Raw genomic sequence first — 6249 nt, 5'->3', positions numbered from 1 at the left:
AGCCCGAGGGTCTCCATTGAGATAGATAGTAGCTCAGAACCATTCTGAAGCTCCGATAGGATAGTTCAGTTCCCTGATAACAGCTGGAAAGAAACTGTGTGTGTGTATATTATCAAAGATACTGGTATGTATATATATATATGTGTATATATATATATATATATATACACATAAATACATTTATATATGTGTAAGAAAGAACTGCAGATGCTGGTTTAAATCGAAAGTAGACAGAAAATGTTGGAGTAACTCAGCAGGTGAGGCAGCATCTCTGGAGAGAAGGAATGGGTGACATTTCAGGTCGAGACCATACTTCAGTCTGAAGATCGGTCACGACCTGAAACGTCACCAATTCCTTCTCTCCAGAGATGCAGCCTGTCCCGCTGAGTTACTACAGCATTTTGTGTCTATCTTCGGTTTAAACTAACATCTGCAGTACCTTCCTACACAATCTACCTCATTGCCTATGCTCTAAATTAAAGCCCTCAGACTCCCAGTTTAATACTGGCTCTTTGCTTTTCTTTCCCTCTTCTCCCCACTCCCATCAAGCAACTGATACAGAAGTTTGAAAACGCACACCTCCAGATTGAGGGGCAGTTTCTTCCCAGCTGTTAACCGGCAATTGAACAGTTGTCCCACCAGCTACATTGTGGCCCAAACCCAGGCTGTCTTAAAAGCATTATAGGCCCCTGGGCAAAGCAGTGCACTGGAGCCCCGACACTTCCAGCTTCTTTGTGCCGAATCAATTATGCCGTTATGCACTTGCGATGTTCTTAACCGTTTTCATGTTCTACAATAACATTCTACAATACATAGATTAGCGTGTGGGGCCCCGGGCAACTGCCCAGCGTGCCCATGTGTTAAGACCGTCCTGGCCATAACCTCCCATCTACTTCACAGGAGATCTTTGAGCTACCTTTAATCTGATTTTATCTTGCACTAAATGTTATACCCTTTATTCTGTATCTGTATACTGTGGATGGCTTGAGTCCACGCCGACCAGCGATCGCCATACACTAACACCATCCTACACACACGAGGGACAATTTACAATTATAGCAAGCCAATTAACCTACAAACCTATACATCTTTGGAATGTGAAAGGAAACCGGAGCACCAGAGAAAACCCACGCAGTTCACGGTTTAGAACGTGCAAAGTTCGTACAGACAAGCACCTGTAATCAGGATTGAACCCGTGTCTCTGGCGCTGGGAGGCAGCATCTCCACTGCTGCACCACCGTGCAGTCAAAAATATGGGGCCCAAAGCTGCTCACAATACTCCAAATGCGGTGTGGCCAGTGCCTTATAATGATGTGAAAAACCGAGGTGTTAAACATACCAAAACATTTGCCACTGTTTCTGTTTAGAGAAGAGAGGAATTCCAGGCAATTCATCATGTCAAGTGCTCTCATGTGCTGAACAACGATTCCAATGCAGGTCAGAGGTCAATGAGAGGTGATGAGTGAAATAATAGGGTGCCGAACCGATGCCACAATATCCATTAGCATGTGATTAGTGTGATTTATTGTACAATTTTCTGGTTCATGTAACTTCATCTATGAACAAAGAATTCATTCATAACCTTGCAACTTGTCTGTTGTTATGCAAACAACACTCTCAATAACCGTCCCATCCGATGTTCAATTCATCACTAAATCTTTCTCTGGCACAAGTTTTGCACTAATTTATGACTGATAGCGTTCGATGGCATTTTAATCGTATGAATTCAGACTCCAGGCTCACTGTCTGTGACTTTATGAGGAATTGCGCTGTGCTTTGCTAAATCTTTAGGGATTTAAATCTCAAGTTCATGTCACCTAATCACTGACTCGAGCATAGAACAGTACAGCACAAGAATAGGCCCTTCAGCAGACAGCGTCTGTGCCGAACATGGTGCCAAGTTAAACTAATCTCTTCTGCCTGCACATGATCCATATCCCTTATTCCCCGCATAACAATGGGCCGGTGCAAAAGCTTCTGAAATGTCACTATCGTATCTGCCACCAACATTACCCTTGCCAGTGTATTCCAGGCACTAACCAATCTCTGTGCATAAAATTGACCGCGCACTTCTCCTTCAAACTTTACTCCTCTCACCAAGTGGCATTCGAGTCCCTATGGCAGATATTTCTGGGGTCCAGTACAATCTCAGGGACCTCACAAAACTCTCTCTCCCGCTCCCTACAAAAAGTAGTAAACACTGCCCAGTCCATCATCAGCTCTCACATTCCTTCCATCGAGGGGATTTATCGCAGTCGCTGCCTCAAAAAGGCTGGCAGTATCATCAAAGACCCACACCATCCTGGCCACACACTCATCTCCCTGCTACCTTCAGGTAGAAGGTACAGGAGCCTGAAGACTGAAACGACCAGGTTCAGGAATAGCTACTTCCCCACAGCCATCAGGCTATTAAACCTGGCTCGGACAAAACTCTGATTATTAATAACCCATTATCTGTTATTTGCACTTTATCAGTTTATTTATTCAAGTGTGCATATATTTATATTATGGTATATGGACACACTGATCTGTTTTGTAGTAAATGCCTACTATGTTCTGTGTGCTGAAGCAAAGCAAGAATTTCATTGTCACATACAGGGACACATGACAATAAACTCACTTGAACTTGAACTCTCCTTCCCCCTCTCCCCCTCCCCCTCTCTCTTCCCCTCTCTCTCTCTCTCCTCCCTTCTCCAGTATTTATTCAAATGTTTAGACTTTACTTCAGACTTTAGAGATACTGCGTGCAAACAGGCCCTTCGACCCACCGAGTCCGCGTCGACCAGCGATTACTAGCACTAACCTTGCGCACTCGGGATAATTTTGCAGAAGCCAATTAACCTACAAGCCTGTACGTCGTTGGAGCGTGGGAGGAAACTGCAGCACCCGGGGAAAACCCACGTGGTCACGGGGAGAACGTACAAACTCCTCACTGACAATCAGGATCGAACCTGGGTCTCTGGGGCAGCAACTCTACCGCTGCACGACTGTGCCTAGGATAATCTATTATCCTTACACTCTTGTACTTAGGTTCGATGGTGCTTATGCACCATGAGATTTTTACTAAATTATATCCAGAAAGTAATTCCACTGTTTCTAGGCACATGTGACAATAAAGTACCAATGAACCTTTGAGCACAGGGTGGCACAGTGGCACAGTTAGTAGAGATCCAGGGACCCTGGTTCGATCCTGACCTCGGGCGCTGTCTGTGTGAAGTCTTCACGTCCACCCTATAACTGTGTGGGTCTCCTTTGGGTGCTCCGGTTTCCTCCCAAATCCCAAAGACGTGCGGGAATTAGCCTCAGTAAATTGCCATTAGTCTGTAGGACTTCCACCCCTGCAACGGACTGTTCCAGCTGCTACGATCAGGCACAGGCCTCCGTTGTCATGCTCTGAGAACGGAGAGGTTGAGAAGGAGTTTCTTCCCAGAGGCCATTTAGGACTGTAAAGTCCTATCTCACCAGGGTCTAACTTTACAGTAGCACTCTACTGCTTTTTTTTTAAAATTGCTGTTTTTTTCCCTTTTTCTTCCGCCCACAATATTTAATATGTAAAAGAATATGTGATTCTGTTGGTAGTTTGCTTTGGTTGTTTGTTTGTTTGTCTTTTTGCACAAAGTCCGCGAGCATTGCCACTTTTCATTTCACTGCACATCTCGTATGTGTATGTGACGAATAGACTTGACTTGACTTGACTTGATTTGACTAGGGAGTGGAGGAGAAAGTGGGATAACATAGAACTTGTGTGAACAGCTGATCGGCAGTCCTGATGGGCCGAAGGGCCCATTCCCATGCTGTACCTTTCAATTAATTAATCAGTCTAACTAGCGTGCTTGGTTGAACGATGGCCAGCATGGACTCATTGGGCCGAAGGGCCTGTTTACTAAGCTATGTCTCCAAACTAAACTAAACTAAGGATGTAGAGAGGTTAGAGAAACCTGGATTGTTGTCCTATTAGTAGAAAAGGTTAAACATAGAAACATAGAAATTAGGTGACGGAGTAGGCCATTCGGCCCTTCGAGCCTGCACCGCCATTCAATATGATCATGGCTGATCATCCAACTCAGTATCCCGTACCTGCCTTCTCTCCATACCCCCTGATCCCCTTGGCCACAAGGGCCACATCTAACTCCCTCTTAAATATAGCCAATGAACTGGCCTCAACTACCCTCTGTGGCAGAGAGTTCCAGAGATTCACCACTCTCTGTGTGAACAAAGTTCTTCTCATCTCTCGGTTTTAAAGGATTTCCCCCTTATCCTTAAGCTGTGACCCCTTGTCCTGGACTTCCCTAACATCGGGAACAATCTTCCTGCATCTAGCCTGTCCAACCCCTTAAGAATTTTGTAAGTTTCTATAAGATCCCCTCTCAATCTTCTAAATTCTAGAGAGTATAAACCAAGTCTATCCAGTCTTTCTTCATAAGACAGCCCTGACATCCCAGGAATCAGTCTGGTGAACCGTGTGCACTCCCTCTATGGCAAAAGGGAGGTGTTGAGCCCCAATTCCATTAGCTTCCCAGCCAGTCTGGTGGGGACTATCGTGTTGAAGGCTGAACTGTAGTCTATGAACAGCATCCTCATATAGCCCCCCTTCTGGCTGTCCAGATTTAAGAAAAAGATACATTAGAATTGATCAAGATTATAATAGATTACTGAAAGCGAAACGGTTTTCACTTGTAGCTCTGCAATCAATGGATGCACTTATAATATAATTGACAAAAGAGTAGAGGAGAAATGTGGTGAATCATGTTTATGGAAAAAGTACATCATATTTCGAGTGCGTAGCCTGAGGGAGCGATGGAAGCAGATTCAATGGTCCTTTTTATAAGAAGATGTATGAAAGAACAACTTCTGTAGTTATCTAGCCAGTCTGAAGAAGGTTCTCAGCCCGAAACGTCACCTCTTTCTTTTCTCCGGAGATGATGCCTGACCTGCTGAGTTACTCAAGTCAAGTCAAGTCAAGTCAAGTCAAGTTTATTTGTCACATACACATACGAGATGTGCAGTGAAATGAAAGTGGCAATGCTCGCGGACTTTTGTGCAAAAGACAAACAACCAAACAACTATAAACACAATCATAACACACAAAATAATGGAAGGAAAAACGTTCAGTAGGGTTAGTCCCTGGTGAGATAGGCGATTACAGTCCGAATGGCCTCTGGGAAGAAACTCCTTCTCAACCTCTCCGTTCTCACCGCATGGCAACGGAGGCATTTGCCTGACTGTAGCAGCTGGAATAGTCCGTTGCAGGGGTGGAAGGGGTCTCTCATGATATTGTTGGCTCTGGAGTTGCACCTCCTGATGTATAGTTCCTGCAGGGGGGCAAGTGAAGTTCCCATAGTGCGTTCGGCCAAACGCACTACTCTCTGCAGAGCCTTCTTGTCCTTGGCAGAGCAATTCCCAAACCAGATGGTAATGTTCCAGGACAAGATGCTTTCCACCGCCGCTGCGTAGAAGCACTGGAGGATCCTCGGAGACACTCTGAATTTCCTCAATTGCCTGAGGTGGTAAAGGCGCTGCCTTGCCTTACTCACGAGTGCTGAGGCGTGTGATGCCCATGTCATATCCTCGGAGATGTGGACTCCCAGATATTTAAAACAGTTCACCCTATCCACAGGATCCCCATTTATCCTCAATGGAGTGTACGTCCTCAGATGATGTGCCCTCCTAAAGTCCATGATCAGCTCCTTCATTTTTTTGATGTTCAAGAGGAGGCTGTTATCCTGGCACCAGAGTGCTAGACCAGCCACCTCCTCCCGGTAGGCCTTCTCGTCATTGTCTGAGATCAGGCCCACCACCACAGTGTCATCAGCAAACTTAATTATTGAGTTGGAGCTGAACCTAGCCACACAGTCATGTGTGTACAGGGAGTACAATAGGGGGCTGAGGACGCAACCCTGGGGCGATCCTGTGCTCAGGGTGAGGGACTTCGATGTATTCCCTCCCATCTTGACTACTTGGGGCCTGGCGGTGAGAAAGTCCAGGACCCAGGCACACAGGGAGGTGTTGAGCCCCAATTCCATTAGCTTCCCGGCCAGTCTGGTGGGGACTATCGTGTTGAAGGCTGAACTGTAGTCTATGAACAGCATCCTCATGTAGCCCCCCTTCTGGCTGTCCAGATGGGAGAGAGCGGTGTGCAAGACCTGGGAGACCGCATCGTCCGTGGACCTGTTCGGACGGTATGCAAACTGCAACGGGTCCATGTTCCGAGGGAGGAAGGCGCAGATGTGTTTCTTCACCAGCCTCTGA

Source organism: Leucoraja erinacea, chromosome 24, assembly GCF_028641065.1.
Source record: "Leucoraja erinacea ecotype New England chromosome 24, Leri_hhj_1, whole genome shotgun sequence".
In the NCBI taxonomy this organism is placed as follows: Eukaryota; Metazoa; Chordata; class Chondrichthyes; order Rajiformes; family Rajidae; genus Leucoraja; species Leucoraja erinaceus.
The sequence above is the reverse complement of the archived record's forward strand: the minus strand, read 5'-3'. Positions refer to the sequence as shown.